We start from the raw sequence: 21,455 nt of genomic DNA on the forward strand, positions 1-21,455 counted from the left end.
CATGCCTGGACGCGCTTGGCGGGGAGCGTAGCGGCGACGCCGAACGGGCCAAAATGTCTGCCGCTTTGTTGCAGTCGCGCCGGCTAAACCGCGCGTCGTAGGCGAAACGTAACAGACCGCCCCGCCGGGGGAAGGAGATCCCGATGGACAGGGGACTGCATCCGCTGTCCGGAGGGATGTCGCTCGATGATGCTCATAACCGAAGTCGGGCGTCCCTCGACGTTTCTTGAGCGCAGCGCACAGAGAAGGCCTCGTTCTCTCGTTCAGGTTCGCACGGGACACTGCAAAGTGACTTCGGGAGAGTTCACATTTTTGTTCTCGTTCCCGGCAAGCGTTAGAACTACGCTGAAACTCAACCGCTCAGTCAGCAAGCACGGCACAACCCTCACTAAGCCCTGCCAGGCTCTTTCCCCTTTTATACCACTGCCTAGTTCCTTACAGTAGTCTAGCATCACTCAGAACGCGTCCACAAATTGGAAAATTGCACTAGAAAGCATATCATCACTTTGAAACACTAAACAAAAGCAATATGTTAAAAAAATCCTGCCTCAGGAAGAAAAACATCAGTAACAAACAATTTTGAGGCTGATTCCTACGTTAGGGGCTTCGACTTAATCCATCGGCGTTACCGTTGAGACTCCCCTTTTTGTAACGCACCTCAAAGGAATATTGTTGCAAAGCCAGGCTCCAGCGCAGGAGGCGGCCATTTTTGGGAGAGATGGTCTGCAGCCATTGGAGAGGGCAGTGATCCGTCTCAATGATAAACCTCGAGCCGGCTAGATAGCATGACAATTTCTGAACGGCCCACACGAGACACGCACACTCTTTCTCGGTGGCGCTGTACGCCTGCTCACGACTGGTCAGCTTACGACTACACTGTAAAAAAAATTTCTTCAGTTTACGGTCAAAGTTGCAGGTAAAACGTTGCCGGACACTTTTCCGTTAAATGAAAAACGGTGTTTCCGTAGAACGGACAGGCCGTAAAAATTATTTCCGTTAAATGGAAAATGGTGTTTCCGTAGAACGGACAGGCCGTAAAAATGATTTCCGTTAAATGGAAAATGGTGTTTCCGTAGAACGGACAGGCCGTAAAAATTATTTCCGTTAAATGGAAAACGGTGAGCTCCGTAGTTGTGATTACAGAATTGACCGTATTTTGCAAATAAGAAAAACGGTGAGTTCCGTAAAACGGAAATGCTGTAAATTGAGCCCCGTACTTGTGATTATAGTACATGACCGTACTTTGGTAATGAAGAAACGGGGACTTGAATGCTCGTGTTCTCGAGCCAAATTGTTTCGTTCATTGGAATAAGTTATTTTGGGCAATGAACCACCCAAGTCGTACATTACAACGTGGATAACTTGCAACATCATTTAAGATATAGCTGGAAATGGGGCAGAAATCATAGCACACAGGAAATACACCCCACAGAACGTGCTGTGTTTGCATGTTTCCTCCTAGTGTCATTGTTTTCTACACCGCTTATTCTTCGTGTCAGTGTTGTCATGTTGCACTTGGGTTCTGCATCCAACATGTACACAGCATACATACAGATTTGTGTTCGAGAAACAACAAGCCACTTGAATCTGAAAAAAACCTGTGTTTATTCTGCTTTACTGAAAAAAGCAGGGTGTGAGACCGGGCTAGTTGGTATTCCATGCTGAAGTGACCAGCACAAGAGTGAACGCGGGACACTAAAAAGGTGACAAGAACAGGTGCGAACTTCCAATTGGTGTTTATTATGAAAAGGCATGTATATATACTCTTGTGCACTTGATCATAATCAGTTACAAGAGCGCACTAAGGCCGCCCCAAGGCCTAAGGCAGCCTCCCACATACAGACCCCAGGTATGCAAATTTTTTAATGTCAACGCTAGGGATAATTTGCTAATGCAGTTGCCTTATGCGTTATCTGCCCCCTCAATGATGGGCCTAGTGCTTTCTTGCGCGTTGCTTGCTATTATTTCTGTTTTTTCAGAGTGCATGACATTTGCATGGGGAGTTTTGGATTCCAAGGAAACCCTCTCTCCCTTTTGTACTTTTGTATTATGTTCGTGTAGTCTCATATTTACGCACCTTCCCGTTTGTCCCACGTAACGCTGCCCACAGAAAAGAGGTGTGCTATTCACTACTCCCCCTGAGCATTTCGACGAAACCTTTTCTGTGAGCAATGTTGCATGAAATTGATTCTCTGCTGACAGGGCTGGTTTTGGCACATAACTGAGATAACTTGTTGGGTGCGGGAAAAATGACCGAAACTCCCGCCCTTTGGCCTATTTTCTTTAGTTTATGCAAGATAGCGTGAATGTATGGGATGACTGCTAGATTCCTGCGAACAGTATCACATAGGTGCAACTAAAAAAAATAGGCCAAAGGACTGCAGTCTTGGTCATTTCTTCCGCACCCCGCAAGCTATCTAAGTTATGTGCCAAAACCAGCCCTGTCAGCAGACAATCAAAATCATGCAACATTGTGCAGAGAAAGGGTTTCATCAAATGCTCAAGAGGAATAGTGTATAGCATACCTCTTTCCTGCGGGTAGCGTTACGTGGGACAAATGGGAAGTTCCCTAAACTTGAGACTACAGGAACATAATCGGAGAGTACAAAAAGGGAAAGAAGGTTTCCTTGGAATCCATTGCTCCCAATGCAAATGTCATCGACTGTTTGAAAAAACAGAAATAATAGCAAGCAGTGTGAAAGAAAACACTAGACTCATCATTGAGGCAGCGGCTATTGCAGAATGCAACTGTGTTAGCAAGCCATCCCTATAGCACTGACTGTTAAAGAATTTGAATATCTGGGGTCTGTATGCAGGAAGCCGCCTTAGGCCTTGGTGCGCTCGTTTATTTGTGATGGCCATGTTGACTTGCATGATTGTAACAGATTATGATCAGGTGTGCAAGAGTACATATACATACCTTTTTGTAATGAACACCGGTTGGAAGTTTACGCCTGTCTTTGTCGCCTTTTTAGTGTCCCGTGTCCACTCTTGCGCAAGTCCTTTCCGCATAGACACTAGAAATTGGCTGACTAGAGGAAGGATTGGTTGAGACTTGGAATGACTGGCTGCTTGCAGAGGCCTTCGGCTTTGCCTGAAAAGAAAGAAACACCAATCAATTAAGGCTGTTCAATTATTTACCATCATCATCATCACTATTGTTACTCAGATAAACAATGATTTCGTATTCACAACTGTCACTACAAGTGCTCTTGTCAAAAGAAATGGTTCAGACTCAGCCATGTTGGTATATATTCATTCGTAGCCTTATAGCATAAAAAGCTTCAGATAGAAAGGACCCAAGTCAATTGATGGTTTGCCTGGAACAGCCAAAGATGTCACGTGCACATTATGACATTCGGAGATTACTTCTCCCATATTTAGGTACAGCTGCCATGGCCACATACTGCAGACCATAGCTTTCAACTTTCACTGCTCTATTGCTCCATTAAACAACCTTGCAGATTTTACTGTTTCCCAAAACAATGAAGCACTCTTGAAACAAGCGCAAACCATGCATGTTGTTTACTTCCGACCCAGAACAAGCAAGCCAAAGATATTGTCCAGCTGACAGGCTGGTAGAATAGCAACAATACAAAAAAACCATGCTTGCACCACAACTGTGTCACAACAGCCGTCAGCCCCTTTCGGATATGGTTTGTGTCACGGAAGAAGTATCAATGTGAAATATTCTTTTTACTCAAGCAGTGAAAATTGAAAGTTACGGTTGTGAATGCATCAACATACCCTTCCCATCTTCATAAAAAGTTATAATATTGCACTGTGTTCACCGAAAAATTTGCTCTTTTTGTAAAGAAGCCTGCAATTATGCCTGGACCCCATACATGGCTCTGGCAGGCAGTACTGTTTATTCTGTCCATTTCTTGACTTGCAATTCCATAACGAAACAAATAATGCAACATATTTTTTCAGATTGCATTGCTTCATGTGAATGTGCTTAATTCGGGAAATTTCTGAAATGAATCAAGCCTCTCCTAAAAAATTTTAAAGTAGAGTAATTCATTAACATGCCTAAACATGAGCACTTCCCGTAGATTTTGAGAGCCAATGAGGACAGAGCTATTTGCTCAAATTTCTATGACTCATGGCAACAGGATGGCCAAATTCCGTGCTGTTAGTAAATGCAAAGAAAAAAAACTTTGGTCAATTTATGCAATGTTTTTTTCCAAAATTTTTCTTCTTTATACCGTAGTGGGGGTACTCTATGGTAATTAGTTGGAATTAATGCTATTGGCCTGCAGTCTGGTACAAAATATTTTTAAAGCCGCGGCGACAACACTATTTCCTGCGGATCTATCCAAAATGCAGATTCGGTAAAATACAGGGAGAATGCTTCTAACTAAACAGGTAATTCTATATTGCTTTTTGCAGAGACACCTTTTTTTTTTTCTTGGAAAACTAAGGTTAATTTCATTGTTGCCAGGCTCGGGCAGCAAAATAAATTTTAAAATCAAAATTAAAAGTGATCGCTAGGCATGTCCAGTTGAATTTATCTGAACATGCCCTACTGTCGGCAGTACATATGTTGCCACTTTAAAGGCCTGCAAGAAGGCACCAGTTACATTTTCTAGGGCAAGAAGGCAATGAAGTATGTTACTTAAGGCAATTAGTCACAGGAGTCCTGGATGAGTAGAAGAAAATTTAAAGACTATAAATTGTTTAGAAGACTTAAGTCACATAAAAGTACCATCATTGCATTGTGCTAAAACTAACCTAAGAGACTGAAACCTGACATGATAAAAATGGAGCTTGAGAATGAAGGCTTGCTCAACAAGCAACAGAACGACAAAAAATGATATGCATGATAAATTAAAAAAAACACGCTGTTGAGGACGGTAAAGAACTAGGCACCATGACGAAATTTGTAAATATGCAAGCATAGGATGGAGTCAGTTGGCGCAAGCCATATATATTTAGATTACTTGGAAAGGCCTTCGTCCCGCAGTGGACATAATGTATGTGAGAGCACTGTGCCCCTTCGATTATGCAGTCCCAGACTGTCCGCAAACCACCTGCGGCTTCTGGTCTCGCTTGCATTGACAGAAGGGCGCATCTCAGTCATGTGATCCCGCTGCCTGGGACTGTCCAAGGTTTTGTTTGAAAGCACCGTGATTGGAAGTCGCTCTCCTGGCTGCTGTTGTCTGCTATTAGCTGCTTAAATTATGGGGTTTTACGTGCCAAATCCACTTCCTGATTACGAGGCAAGCCGTAGTTGAGGACTCCGGAAATTTTGACCACCTGGGGTTCATTAACGTGCACCTAGATCTAAGTACATGGGTGTTTTCATATTTTGCCCCCATTGATATGCGGCCACCGTGGACGGGATTCAATCCCGTGACCTCGTGCTTTTAGCTACTTGTAGTTAGCGCCCTACCCAGCAAATTCAGTAGCGTGGTCATCAAAATGGTGCAGTCTCAGAGGCCATGTCGCCGACACAACCATAAAGCTTGCATAATGGAATCGCAGCCTGAGCACATTGAACATGTTAACAAAGCTCAGTTTACATTGTGCTCTCGCTCTTCGGGCCCCTTAACCGCTGTATTTAAGCCAGCTCATTCATTTCCTGTAAAATTTAAGCGTCATTGCCACACAAAAATAAGCAAAAACACGGTTGTGCCACATCACTGTTCACCCACAAAGCACAGGCCGATATCCTCAAAGCTCGTGAAACCGTCTACTAAAGGCCTGACGTGTGTCTAGGACAGAGCGCGTCTACACTGTCTACTAATCCTGCACATCCAAAAGCAAAATTCCGAATTTGGGTAACAGAAGGAATCAGCACACATGTCAACAGCAATCTGTGAAGCTCTGATTATACAGGTTGTCCCACGTAACTTGAGCCAAACAATAAAAATATGCAAATGTGACGTAGCTCGACAGAACCAAGGTAATGTTGTTTGCCGTCACTTGGAGATACTTAGATATTTTTTCAATCCACCACAATAAATATTTCATCTTCGTTAATTAATCAACTTTTCAAATATTATAATCAGATTGGAAGCGTCCATGAGAAAATTGTAGAGCAACATGAAAAGCTCCCCATACAGCTTTCTGTTGTTTGAGACATGCTGCGTAGAAGTGTTTTTTCGAGAAAGAAGCTCGCGAATACACAAAAAGTGCTGCGAATGGACAGTCACGCAACAATTTAGTGTGTATTTGCAGGCTTCTTTCACGCTAGGAAAAACACTTTTATGTAGCATGTATTAATCATAATATTTGGGAAGTTGATTAATTACCGAATACTAATGATTTAATCTGGCGAAATGAAAAAGAAATGAGTATGTCGAAGCGAGGGCAAACAACATTACCTTGGTTCTGTCCAGTTACGTGGCATTTGCATATTTTCAATGTTTGGCTCAAGTTACGTGAAACACCCTGTATGCCACGCCAGCTGCCAGCATTAAATATCTACATGCAATATGATATGTTTCCTCGTCCACCAGTTTCACTCATCTGAACAGCGAAATCTACCTGTTTACTATGCATATAGCAATGAGCATGACAGATGTCACGAAACACATCAAGAAAAGCAAGCATTTGTGCCTGATCACTGTGTTTTGCCTTAAAAAACACAAGGACTAAGGTTGCAGCAATTAGACCACTCATGAAAACCTCGCATTATGGCACACAAAGCATCGATTTAACAGAAGCGATAGCTGAGTGCATGATATTTGCTGTCTGGAACGCACAAAGTACATATAAACACACAGCCTCTTTTAAAACATAGCATCAAGCCCGCATGCATCTTTTTAAGACAGCCGCTGTCTGGTAGCTACTTGCATATGTCCGAACAAATATCTGCTGACAGCTCTGAGAGTCCGCAGAGTCTGTGACTTCTGGTAAAATGAATGCGATACTGGCTGCTCTCGGACTGGTGGATGGGGCTTCCGAAGCCAATTGAGAAAATCGAATGCGGGACAGCAGTGCTAAGCAGTCCAGGACTGTCAAGGACTGATAATCGAAGAGGCCCACTAATGCTTTGTGTTCCTATCCTATGTAATCTCTTCATACTGATCAGCTCAAGCTGCATGGCAAAGTCTCTTGTTAGTGCTCTGAAGACAAGCCTCTGGCACAAACATTGGCTATAGAGACGACCATCGTTCGACAACTGTTGATCTGTTCATAGAAGTGAGAATTCCGCGACAAACTTTTCAATGAAGTAAGCAATATGATGATGAACTTGTTTCACAAAACTTCATAAGTACACCTGACCTTTGACTCATTTTTGCATGTAAGTAAATATTATGAAATTGTCGCTGTGAACAGTTGTCCCCGACTGCTGTACACTTGTGATAAAAAATTAACCGTATTTGAAAGTTTGTATATTAGTCAGGAGAGCCGCACTTGCTGGATGGCTCATCATTTAATTTGGAAAAAAATTCAGCAGTGAGCAGCAATTGTATAACTAATGACCTTGAACATCTTTTATAATTATTAATTTGTAAACACCTGTTGTCGAACAGCCCACCTACTGAAGTTTTGAACACATTGTACACAACTATAGCACATACTACGCGAAATAAGATCTGTAATAGACCTTACCAAATACAATATTAGTGTGGCGGCAAGTCAAATGGCTCCTTGCAATGCTTGCGTCCTTCCTGAGAGAACAAAAAACGACATTAGGCTTACACTGACAGCACCAAACCACATAATTTAAGTTGTAAACAAGTGCCCCAGAACATAGGAAGTTCTAATTAGATATGGTCAACCTGCTTGACCATGTCACAGACATTGAATGACAGAATGTACTTTTATGGAGCCGCAACTCTATGAAATACATGCTAATACAAACATGCTAGTACACAGAATCAAATTGGATGCATGAAAATTCTCAGTAAACCTTTATTTCCTAGCAACCACAAGTTGCTCTTTGTGAAGTGCAACAAGTGAGTGTCTAACCTACACTAAGAAGGTGGAAAATTCGGGAGCCTTTTTGGTGAATAACTAACCATATCTCTACCGGTACCCAGCAATACAAAGGTGAATTGTAAGTATTATATTGATTAACGAAACAGTTCAGTGCTACCAAGCAAGTACAATAAATTATTTCGAATTCATCTTCATGTCAGGCTAATCAAGTTAATTTTCTTTAGATCACATGAGAGAATGGTTGGAAAAAAATATTGGAATCTGTCAACAATGTTGAAGCAATTTTATGATGGCCTGCAGTTGTTGAAATAAGACCTGGGGCAGGGGGAGAAAAGACAAAGAAGTGTGATAAAACAAAATGGGGCCTGTGCTGTGCAGCTACTAAATGCAGTTTTATTAAATTATGATGTGCAAAACAGCAGATGTAAGAGATGCGAGACCCTCAGGTGGTATTTTGCAATGTTGTTACGGGAAATTGTTTCAAGGAGCATGACTCCTTAACCCTTCAAGGGTCAATGACGTATACTTACGGCACTGTCTGTAGGTTTAAAAAGCGCGACAATTTCCTAACCTTTTCTTTTCTGTCATGTGCTGCCATTATGTGGAAATACAGGGAATTTCTTTTGCACGCCTCGCTCTCTCAGTTTTCGTTGCATGGTTTGTTTTAGCGCTAGTTTGCTCCTGCGCGTCTATGTACTACCGCTTGCGCATTGGCGTGCGCGCGGGCGGGTGGCGGCTGGGGTTTTGTTTTCGCAGGCCGTTTCGGCTTCTTGCGCTTGCAAAACTGATGGCTATCTCGTTACTAATCGCTCAAAAGGCTACTGCTTGTTTCTCGCTCATTTAGTGCTCGCAGGGGTGCGCATAGGAAGGATGCTGCCGTGCATGCGCTTCTGTTGCTCCTTTTCTTTTTTTTTTTGAGACTCGCGAAAACTAATTGCATCTGGTTGGCGATAAGATGAGGATTAGTGGAAGTTTGTCACATGTTTTGCTTTTTTGATGGGCACACAACCGCACAGTTTTCTTGAGTGCATGCACCTACACAGTTCGATTACACTATGGATGTACTATCATAAGCAATATGAAAGGGAACACAGGAACGCGTGGCAAACAGCCTTGAAACAGACTCGGAGTGATACGCGGATGGCGCTGTGAAAAATGAAGGGGGAAAGGGGAGTACTCTTCCACTAACTGTTGGCACTCCCACCACGCTGGCATTTCTACAAAGGAGCAGCTTACGTCATGGATCGCCTGACAGCCGATAAGATGGTGATCGTCACCAGTGACTTACACCGATTCACTTTCTTTTCTTTCATTCTCTTTTTTTGTTCGTGCAACCGCTTGATAGTACTCCGAGAAAAAGTTTGCCCTGTATTTCAAACCGATTCTTTATTTGAATCGACGCACTCGGTTGTCAGTGGCACCTCGAACAGTGGTGACGCTCAAACCAATGACGACAGAGGAATAGAATAAAGAGAAATTAAAGAAAAAACAACATTGACAAACTGTCTCTCGTGCGACTGTTGCACGAAGTTCGTTCAGAGAAAATTCACGTCGCACACTGCAGTGGCCCACGCAGAGCAGTCAACCCTGAATTTGCAGCCTCAAGATGCCTCGAGTGCCTCTTAAAGAGCGGGAAGATATAATAGAAATGTCTAAAAGAGGTTATACGCAGCGCAATATTGCTCTCGTGACAAGCCGCCCATTGAAAACGGTCAACCGGATTATCCAGGCTTACCGAGACGAAGGACGCATAAACGATGCGCCGCACCGCACACCACCTCGATCAACAACGAACGACCAAGACCTTTGCATCGTGGCTGCCGTCAGCGACAAGCCATTTCAAAGTGCAAAAGACATTCGAGGTGCTCTTGGCTTGAACAACTTGAGCGACAGCACGGTACGACGAAGGCTTAGAGAAGCAGGACTGCAAAGCCGCATCGCCGCACAGAAACCTCTGCTCACCGCAGCCAACAAAGCGGCTCGCCTGAGGTTCGCTACTGAACACCGCAGCTGGAGTGAGAGTGGGTAGAAGTATGTAGTTTTCTCTGATGAGTCCACGTTCTCGAGCCGCTGGGACAAACGAAAGAGAGTGTGGTGGACCGCAAACACACGCTTTAGTCCGCAGAATATCCAGGAGGTGGCCGCCAGTGGACGCGTGTCTGTGAATGTCTGGGGGGGCGATTTCCCACGCAGGCCTAGGCCCACTGGTGAGAATTGATGGGAGGTTCACCAGTGCTGCGTATTGCACTCTGCTCGAGCACCAGATGATCCCCTATGTGTTGAACAGGCTGCACCTGGATGGGTGTTATTTTTTCCAACAGGACTTGTCTCCCGTTCACACATTGAAGGACGTGGCGCGCCTTTTGGAAGAGCGAGGGGTAATGCAACTTCAGTGGTGTGCGAAGGGTGCCGACATGAACATTATAGAGCACGTTTGGGGCCGTATGAAAGTGAACCTTTCGAAGAGCTCACTAGAATTGGCGAACTCCGACCAACTATGGGAAGCAATAGAACATGAGTGGAAGCCCGCCTTCAGCGTGATACCGCACTCATCGAGGCTCTCTACGCATCTTTGCCTCAAAGAATAGAGGCCATCGTTAAGTCGACGGTGGCATGACGCGTTATTAGGCCACCAACGAACAAAGCAAAGGACGAGGATAAGCTGCGATAACGCTACTGCCTTATTTCATTTGCTTCAATATCTTTTTAATATTCGGCAAGCGCCAATAAAATTATTTTGAACTTACCCTTAAAGACAATTTTTTCCCGGTTTAGAAGATTTACCATAAATCAATATCGAAGTCCGGAACAGTGCTATCTTTTGTAATGATTCGACGCAAAAGGTTACCAGTGACGCAATATTGAACAGTGTTATCACTGTCTACTGGTGATGTGAAATTCCGCACTTTGCAGACGCATGGCGGGAGTGCGAACAGTTGTTAGAACAGCGTCCCCCTTTCCACTTTGTTTCCAACGGTGGCCGCTGCATATCACCCATATAGCTGGGTCTGAGGGTGTTTTCTACGCGTTCCTGTGTTCCCTTAGATATTGCTCATAATAGTACATATTAGTGTAAGAGCAGGAACATTTGAGTCTTGCAAAGTATTCTCGTGTGCACATTTTCAAAGCCTTGAACTATAACAATGTAACAAATTTTTTACTCTTACAGGTTTATTTCCTTTTTTATTATTGTTATTCATGAATAACGAGTACCATATATAACAACGCAAAATAATTTTTTTGTGGCTTTACGGACACCCTAGAAAAATTACGGTAAATTTTTTTCGAAATAAGTCCCTAAGAATTGGAATCTGCAATAAAAAAAATCGACCCTGGGCGGTCAAATATGGCGTAAAAGATCGACCCTCAGAGGGTTAATTATATTCATGTAATCTTTAGAAACGGATGGCATAAAGGACATACTTGTTGACAGTTTTATAGCGAGTCATGAACACGATGCACGCGGGAGTTAAAGAAGCATCTTTAAAAAATGCTCTAGAAACTTGCAAAAAGCAAGTTTCTATAACCTCTCACAACACCGAGCTTCACCTACAAGTGTTGTAACATTTCCTTGCAACGTGCAGTACTGTTTTCACAGACATAGTTTGAATCACTGTGTCACAAGCTCTGGAAACAAAAGTGCATACATAAGTGCTAAACAAGCACATATGATGCCCTACCCCTACTGCACAGACACATTTATCTACACTAACACATGTAGATGGATTATGTCATCCATTTGGTAGCTTCTGATCATGTTCCAAAGCATGAATCTCATAACTGCAAATTCTATAAGAATGTGACACCGACTGATTACTTGGGGACAACACGAAAAGATGGGAGAAGGCCAAACAACACGAGCGCAGGCTAAGACTTTTGGTTAATTGCATGCACACACACACACACACACACACACACACACACACACACACACACACACACACACACACACACACACAAACAAACAAACAAACAAACAAATATTAGGCCTATTTGTCCTGCCTAGTTGCAGCTGCAGGACAACGGGATGTTGTAAACAACCACACAGTTGAACTGCTGCATGTGCCTCTTGCTACACTTTGCGCCAAGGCCTGGTCTGATTCACCTTTTTGAACCCAGATTTTGAGACCATGGCTGACCTTCTGAACGTGATCTAACAGTGGTCACACCACTGTAGGCCAATGTTAGACCTGGGTATAGAAGTTCTCCTCGACTTGTTGAGGATGCTATTTCGTGCTTCTGTGACAGAGTTTCACAGCCGAACAGTGCGCTGATGCGAAAGGCAGAATTCCCTCCTTAAAAGACGGGGCATAGATGCAGTGCACATGACACTCACCAAAGAAAACAATGAGGTCAAGAAATGGAAGATCACTGTCTAGTTGTAGTTTTCCAGTAGAACACGTTGTGGGGGCTACTTGGTGAAGAGCTTTCAGAAGATGAAGCGCCAACAGAGACAACACAGTAAGAAAGAACAAAGACAGCACAAGGTGCTACTTGCAACTGTTTATTGAGGTCAAAAGCAGCTGAATATATAGCCATGGGGAGAAGGGGAAGAAAAAAACAGAAGCATTGCTTGTGTGAAGGCGCACACGCGAGAACACAGAAGATGAAGGGAATCATAAGATTAGCCAAAATCTAAAATTTATCTAAAAACATGCATTCATTTGTGTAAATATTCAGACACAGGCATGCTGACACAGGCATACCCTCTATTCTTAATCTGGTTGGCCTCCAACAGCTCACGTGCCATAGTGTATTTGCTTTTAAGCACGATCGTTGTATCCTGAAGCCTTGCTTCACATACTTGCTTATTCTCATTCCTGCAGGCCTTGCAATGAAGTGGCAAGTTTGAGCCATAACTATTTTTCAGCGGAAGCTTGTGCTCCCACAGGTGTTCGCTGATACATCAGCCAGTTTGTCCGATACACTCTTTCCCACACTTCCACGGTATACGACCGCTTCTTCACACTTCACAAAAGGATTTGTATGTTTAATAGAACACTCTACTTTTAGAGTCATGAGATCCAATCAGGCGGCACAAAGTAGCAAGCTTTCGGGGCGCAGCAGAAACCACAGGAATTTTATATTTTGCGGCGATGTGTTTAAGATTACGCGCCACTTCGTGAGAATACGGTATCGCCACTGGATACGGCAGAAATCCTTGCGGGCACGAGGTCGGTATACCGACCCTGCAATTAATTGTTGCAATATAAGTCTATGCACTCCAAGACTGTTAAACGTGTGATTGCCACTATGTGCCTTGAATTTACCCTTAAAGAATTGTGCTGTCATAAGGCACACAAAACCTTTGACGAACAGATTTTGAAGTTGAAGAAAGCTGGCTTTCCTTGTTTGGTTTTGAGCAAAGTTTCGGAGGTGTTGTTGAAAAAGGTGCAAAAAGAAACTGAAGCAGTGAAGAAGGTCAAACATTGGAAAAGAAAGCTACAGTGGTGATACCGTATTCTCACAAAGCAGCACATAATCTTAAACATGTCATCGTCAAATACAAAATTCCTGTGGTTTCTTCCGAGCCCCAAAAACTTGCTACTTTGTGCCGTCTGATTGGATATGATGACTAAGAAAGTAGAGTGTTCTAGTAAACACCCAAACCCTTTTGTGAAGTACGGAGAAGGGGTCGTATACTGCATACCGCTGAAGTGTGGGAAGGAGTAAACCGGACAAACTGGCCAATGTATTAATGAACGCCTGCAGGAGCACAAGCTTTCACTCAAAAATGGTTATGGCTCAAACTTGCTGCTTCATTGCAAGGCATGTGAGAATGAGAATAAGCAAGTACGTGAAGCAAGGCTTCCTAATACAACAATCATGTTTAAAAGCAATGACACTGTGGCACGTGAACTTTTGGAGGCCAACCAGACTAAGAAAAGAGGGGACGCCTGTGTCGACACCCCGTCTCCGACTATTTACAGAAATGAACGCATGTTTTTAGATAAGTTCTAGATATTGGTTAATCTTATGATTCCCTTCATATACATCTTCCATCTTTTTGCACATGCGCATTCACATAATCAGTGCTTCTTTTTTTTTTCTTCCCCCTCTCCCCATGGCTATATATTCAGTGCTTTTGACCTCAATAAACAGTTGCAAGTAGCACCTTGTCCTGTCTTTGTTCTTTCTGACTGTGCTGTCTCTGTTGGCACTTCATCTATTGAAATGTAGTTTTCCCCTTTCCATGAGCTCATCTAGCACTGTAGAGAAGACAGAAAACAAATAACTCAACCCATTTAGTAGCCTTACTTCACGTCATATAGGGTAGAAAGTTTCCAATGAAGCAGAATACCTTTACTACGCTGGTTCTTACAGCAGCTAGTGTTTTACGACTAGCTGACAGTGTTCTCGGCAGTGAAAAGTCACAATTAAAGTGGTTGAGCAACTATTTAATGTCTCCTACAAAGTGCCACACATGTTCAAGTAAGCAAAACTACTACTGAAAGGCAAGCTCCACTATCTGGGCCTGAAGATTTTCTGTGGTGAGCATCGAGCTGGAGCTATTCCCTGCACTCAAAGGTGTTTTTAACTTTTCTATTGGTGCACCTGAACACTGAAGCATGTTGTTGCTACAGGAACACCGGAGATCACATTTAACACTTGGTACCACCCCGACGTGGAGGGGAGCTTCCATAACCAAGTACAATGTTTGCTTTTAACAGTGCGTTCGCACTGCCTTTTAGCATGCATTGCCAAGAAGCATTTAATGGAGTTGAACGTAGCTGACGTCTTAGGTCAGACAACTTCGAGTAAGCCAAGGCCTATGACTGTTATGCAATATGTACACAAAGGCAACCATCAATTCAAGCAAATTGTTCAGAGAGTTGAAACTACCTTTTTATTTTCAGTGCCAAGCAATCTGGGCACGTACAAAATGTTAACCGGACCAGGGCAACACGTGAAGTTTACATCAAAAAGTATGTGCTGGAGTTCATAGGTACTACGGTTGGTGCTGTTTACAATATCCCACTGTCCTGCAGCAGCAATTATGTAGGACAAACCGGCCGACGACTCAAGCATTATCTTACAAAACATGCACAGACCCTTGACACAACATGGGGGAGCAACATAGCTATTGATGCTGCTTTGTGCAGTTGTACACCAAATTTTTAGCAGTGAAGTATCTTCATGACACATTTTCATAGCAGACATAACTTTCAGAATAGCTCCCACTATGCTAGCATGTCATCACTTAACCTGCCGGAGCATTCTGAATTGGGCTGCTTGGTGCATGTTTAGAAGGGAACCGAACAGGGCTACAGACAGGACAAAGGGAATATGTTGCTGTGTACAACGCTGTCACTTCATACTGGCAGTAACACTGTTCGTTCCCTTTTAAATATTCATATCTTTTGGTCGCCTGACCACGCAATGCAGCTGCGAGCTCAGGCTATAATTAAATAAACATTGTTACGTTGCCTTCCAATGTTGCACTTAATTACATCATTGCATACTCATCTGTTATAGTTAGCTCAACACTAGCTCACAGTGAGCTTATTCGTGGCTAATCTTAGTTACCATGGAGCCCATGCATGACAGTGCTAACGATCAGTGTGCAGTGTTGTTGCATACTCATTAAGCCAACACTAGACAAACAGTTATTTTATTGGTGCGTGTTTTATCTGTTGCCTCAAATCTTGAACTCTGGCACTATAAGTGTTTTTTAAACACCACTCATATGTGCAACCAAGTCAGGTATGAAACAATATCCCTTTCAAGTCGACGTGCTCATACTGAACCAATTTGTTGCCACAGGAAAACAAATCATCAATTATCCTTTGAATGCATCTGCAAAAATTACTCTACTTGCATAGGCCTCGTCATTCCACCAACATTTGCAGTCACTGTCTATTAAGACTGCATATGCAAGACAGATATACAATAGAATGGCACAGCTTTCCAGAACAAAGAGCACCACTAGACAGACTGCTGTGGCGCACTTTCTCAGGCCCGCTGGCTGAGAAACTGGGCACAAACCGGCACACAGACATCCTTCACTGGTGCAATAGCTGCAATTGAAGCAAATAATATCAGGTATTTTCAGACCGGTCGTCCACAGTAAAGCAAAAACATTTTCATATACAAATACTCTTGCACATAAGCTTGTCACCGAATTACCGATTGCTGTGGTATCGTTTGGTGCCTTCAATTGTATCGTTCAACTCATTTAAAAAAAGACTTCATGAAGCACCTTCTATTCGGCAAAACAGCAGACATTTTGCTCTACATAACTCACAACATGTATTTTAGAATAATTATTGTATTGATGCCTATATGCTGAAAATTAGTCTATGCAACTAGAGACAGTCAGTATTAGAACTAGCCTTTAACATCAGTGTTGACACATCTTTTGATTTTTTATACCAGTTTGGAACATTTGTAACTTTGGATGTCCATTACACACTTTTTGGCACCGCTATTCTGTGTCAAGGTTACGTTAAAAATTACTTATCACATGCACTTGCTTTACAATTAAGCCGCAGATGGGCAAAATTTACGTGGCAATCCACTCCCAGATTACGTTAAATGCTGACGTATTGCGTCAGAACGTTGATAGTCACCCTGGTAGCTGTCTGAAGTAAAAACAAAACAAAAACAAAAATTCGCGAAACATCTGGTGCCGATTACCAGCTAGCAAAATAATCAATTTCTTCTCCAGCGACCCTTAATGGGTATCACGCGGACACTTTCAAGTGCGATCGCGCACGATTGCTCGGGCTCGATCCCAAAGTGTTCCAAGGCACCGTGTTACACCAGTGTTACGTAACACTGCAGATCGCACGAGGTTACGGCAGCAAGCACGCTACACCGTCCATTCATTGTGATGTAGGGGCATCGCATGCAACATGCTCTATGAGGTCTTCATACACAAGCAGACTTTCAATTCCAGAAGCAGTCTTTCAATTACGGATATGAACACAGCGATTATGCACGCCAAGCACACTGCGTCCTAAGCTTAAGGAAAAATAGAATTTCGCTGTGATGCAATGCGTCGCCGAATACGGCTAACATAGTGTTACACCGCGCCGTGAGAGATTGCTAAGGGGAACAGTAACTTCACTTTATTTTGGAATGCCAAGAACACATCACAACACATTGCAAAACTGGAATGCCAACGTCAGTAAACCAGCTGCCACATACAGCCGATAACGAACTGCTACAGACGACATCGTCGCTGATGTTGCCTACGCGCCTCAATGTACTCTATATGAAATCAGCACAACAAACGCTACACCATTTATCACAGACTCGCAATGCCGCGGCTTTATCAATCCTCATGGCCAAGCGGGAATGTCGTTACAGGGCATTGACAGGGCATGCTCACACAACACAGTTCAGCCCGTCACCGGCCATCGCGGTGCATTTCGCACGCGCGACGTGCACCAACAACAAAAAAGGACACTTAAATCACTTACTTGCGTAGCAGTCCATCGTCGATTCCTTCTTATTCTCTCAGTGAAATCCCAAATGCAACAGGTATACCACCACCTCACACCGCCATTTCCAGCCGCTGTCCACTTTGTACTGTTGAGGCGGAGAAATGCAACCCGTCGTGTAGAAGCGATGAAGGGTGGTAAGCAGCGCCACCGCTGAAACCTCTTCCGTTTGTGCGTGCGTACTACGATTCGCCTATGAATAATGTTCAAGCAGCGTTACCTATGGTGATATTAGGTAACTGCTGGTAAACGTGGGCGGTGTCTTTTCTTTATATTCGTTGCGTGTTGATTTTTCGCTCTTAACATGCTCAGTTGCCCTCCACATGAAATTACGGACGGTTCTCCGTATTTCAAAAACAGAGCTCACGTCCGTTTTTTTACGTAGAATTCCGCCGTTTTTCATGAAACTGAACGGTCTACGTAATTTTTACGGCAGGTTTGACTGTAAAATTACGGAAATTTTTTACAGTGTAGCATACAGGAAGGGGTGTTCTACTTCTCCATTTTCCCGTTGGCACAGTACAACGCCCATGCCTCGCTCACTAGCATCGCACTGAACAACAAATCCTTTTGTATAGTCTGGCGATCGTAGCACAGGCTGGCTTGTTAGGGCACTCTTTAGGGCGCTAAAAGCTCTTTCCTTTGTCTCGTCCCAGACGACTGTTTGGGGCTCTGTCTTTCTTAGAGCATCCGTCAGGGGAGCCGCGATATCAGAGTACCTGGGGATGTACCTCTGATAGTAGCCGGCGACACCTAAGAACGACCGAATATCGGTCTTCGTGCGCGGTTGCGGAAAGTCTCGCACAGCGGCCACTTTTATTTCAGAGGGGCGGCGACGACCCTGACCAATCACGTGACCGAGGTAGACAACCTCGGCCTGTGCTAACTGGCACTTAGGAGCCTTTACTGTCAAGCCCGCTTCGCGCAGGCGGGTTAGCACTGCCCGCAAGTGTGCCATATGCTCAGACCAGGATGCGGAGAATATCGCTACGTCGTCTAGATACGGTAAAGCGAATTCTTGCTGTCCCCGCAACACTTTATCCATGAGGCTTGAAAAACAGTATGGCGCGTTCTTCAAACCAAAACTCAACACTTTAGGACGGAATGTTCCCATTGGTGAAATGAACGCCGCATACCTACTAGCCTCTTCTGTAAGTGGAACCTGCCAATAACCCCTGACAAGATCTAGGGTGGAAATAAACTGAGCGCTACTAACTTTCTCAAGGCGCTCCTCGATGTTAGGGATCGGATAAATTTGATCCTTAGTGATGGAATTAAGCCTGCGGTAGTCGACGCAAGGACGAGGTTCCTTGCCCGGTACCTCAATTAAAATCAAAGGGGAGGTATAATCACTCTCACCTGCCTCAATAACACCGAGCTGTAGCATTTTCTTTACCTCAGCCTCCATAATATCGTTCTGGCGGGGTGACACCCGATACGCCTTGGATCGTACTGGCTCTGGGGAGGTAAGTTCTATGTCATGAGTAAGGACAGAGGTCTTACCAGGCCTCTCAGAGAACAGACCTTGAAACTCTTGTAATAGCTGGTGTAGTTCGGTTTTCTGCTCAGGCGACAGCGATGCTCCACTGACTAAGTCAATAATGACTTGACCGGTGTCTTCCCTGTTCGTCACTGAGCCTAGTCCCGGAAGCTCGACCGGAAGCTCTTCAGGAACGTTTACCATCATGCACACCACTGCTTCCCTTTGTCTATAAGGTTTGAGCAGATTACAGTGGTAAACTTGCTGTGCTTTCCGCTTTCCTGGCAGACTTACCACGTAGTTAACGTCCGACAGTTTCTGAACAATTCGTGCTGGGCCCTCCCACTGCACGTCTAGTTTGTTGTTTAGCGATGTGCGCAATATCATGACCTCATCGCCCACCTCAAAACGACGGGCCCTGGCTGTCAGATCATAATAAACCTTGGCCCTCTGCTGGGCCTTTGCCATTGCTTCACCTGACAACTCCTGTGCCCTTCTTAAGCGTTCGAGGAGCTTAAGCACGTACTCCAGCACGACTGGGTCGTCGCCCCTGCCTTCCCACGATTCTCGAAGCATGCGAAGCGGAGATCGAAGCGAGCGACCGTACACCAGTTCAGCTGGCGAAAACCCCGTAGCTGCATGCGGCGCGGTCCTTAATGCAAACATCACCCCAGGCAGACACAGCTCCCAGTCAGTTCGATGTTCAAAACACAATGCTCTCAACACGCGCTTCATGACGGAGTGGAGCTTCTCAACGGAATTCGACTGTGGGTGGTACACTGAGCTGTGTAGCAGCTTTACCCCACACCTTTCGAGAAAAGTTGTCGTCAAAGCGCTAGTAAACACTGTGCCCTGATCTGATTGGATTTCCGCAGGGAAACCAACTCGCGCAAATATGGACAGTAGTGCATTGACTATCTCAACTGAGCTGAGTTCTTTAAGCGGCACTGCTTCAGGGAACTTAGTCGCTGGGCAGATCACAGTCAAAATGTGTCTGTACCCCGTGGCTGTTACCGGCAGAGGTCCCACTGTATCAATAACGAGCCGTCTAAAAGGCTCCGTAATGATAGGTACCAATCTCAACGGCGCCCTTGATTTGTCCCCTGGTTTGCCCACCCGCTGACAGGTGTCACATGTCCTCACGAAATGGTCTGCGTCCCGAAAACACCCTGGCCAATAGTACTCTTGCAAGAGACGGTCCTTAGTTTTCTTAACTCCTAGGTGTCCGGACCACGAACCCCCGTGCGTCAAGCGCAACAGATCCTGACGATAGCATTGAGGCACGATCAGCTGATCGAACTCCACTCCTCTGCGGTCTAGATACTTCCGGTACAGGACTCCACCTCGTTCCACAAAACGCGCATTTTTCCTGGCGATACCTTCCTTGACATTGCAGCGTATGTTTTCTAGGCTACCATCCTTCTTTTGCTCGGCTATCAAAGCCGACCGGCTGACTTTTAGCAACCTATCAAGTCCGTCTGACGTAGGCGCGATGAGCAAATCTGCAGATAGCTCTTCTAACTTTCCCTTATCGGGCATTTCCTCTCCCGTATCTGGTGCCTTTAACGTTACAGACTCAAGTTTATTCAGCTCGTCAGCTTGCTGCACCTCTGACCCTTTTTCATTGTTCGATAACGTCGGCCCCGCAACTACCGCCTTTGCAGCGAGCTCCCGAACCTTCGATCTGGTTAAGGCCTGAACGCTAGCCTCACCAAACAAAAGCCCCTTCTCGCGCAGGAGGTGATCGGACCTGTTCGAAAATAGGTACGGGTACTGGGGGGGCAGCATAGATGACACTGCCGCCTCCGTCTCAAGCGCTCCGAAAGGTCCTTCAATAAGCACCTTTGCTACTGGCAGACACACGCTATGAGCTTCCACGGCTTGCTTGATCCATGCGCACTCGCCCGTGAACATATGGGGTTCTACGTAAGACGGGTGAACTACATCCATTGTAGCTGCGGAATCGCGAAGCACTCGGCACTCTTTCCCGTTCACGAGGAGGTTTCGCATGTAAGGCTCGAGAAGCTTCATGTTCTCGTCAGTGCTGCATAATGAAAAAAACACAACTTTTGGTGTTGTTTCCGGACACTGCGCCGAAAAGTGACCCGGCTTCTGGCACGTATAACACACGCGCGCTCGCCTCATCTCGAACCGCTTTCTGCGTTTGGCTGCCGCCGTCTCTTTACGTTTGGTCGGACTGCTTTCACTCGCATCCTCACTACGCGTGTCCCCCTTTAATCTCATGGGCGTGAATTTCGGCCTCTCAAACTTCGAGCCAAATTCACCCTTTTGACCGTGCTCGGCTCCTCAGCTCCTCGGCTAACTCCTCGGCTAGCTCAGCGGCTTTAGCCACCGTACAAACGTCTGGCCTATCCAAGACCCAGTACCGCACGTTCTCAGGTAACCGACTATAAAACTGTTCTAGCCCAAAACACTGCAGAACTTTATCGTGGTCACCGAACGCTTTCTCTTCTTTGAGCCACTCCTGCATATTTGACATAAGCTTGTACGCAAACTCTGTGTATGACTCACTTCTGCTTTTCTCATTTTCCCGAAACTTCCGACGGAGCGCCTCCGCTGACAGCCGGTACTTTTTTAGCAGACTCGATTTCACTTTGTCGAAATCCTCTGCCTCC

The 21,455-nt window shown here is 44.7% G+C and overlaps 1 long non-coding RNA gene across 1 annotated transcript; it reads right to left on the reverse strand.

Moving 5' to 3' along the window:
• Nucleotides 1–2,921: 2,921 nt before the first annotated feature.
• Nucleotides 2,922–17,409, reverse strand: LOC142587162 (uncharacterized). Its single transcript, XR_012829381.1, has 3 exons — nt 17,319–17,409; nt 7,564–7,622; nt 2,922–3,094 (listed from the first exon to the last, which is right to left on the reverse strand). It is a non-coding gene; the product is annotated as an uncharacterized LOC142587162 (long non-coding RNA).
• Between the last annotated feature and the right edge of the window lie 4,046 nt (nt 17,410–21,455).

Source organism: Dermacentor variabilis, chromosome 1 (assembly GCF_050947875.1).
Source record: "Dermacentor variabilis isolate Ectoservices chromosome 1, ASM5094787v1, whole genome shotgun sequence".
NCBI classification, from domain to species: domain Eukaryota; kingdom Metazoa; phylum Arthropoda; class Arachnida; order Ixodida; family Ixodidae; genus Dermacentor; species Dermacentor variabilis.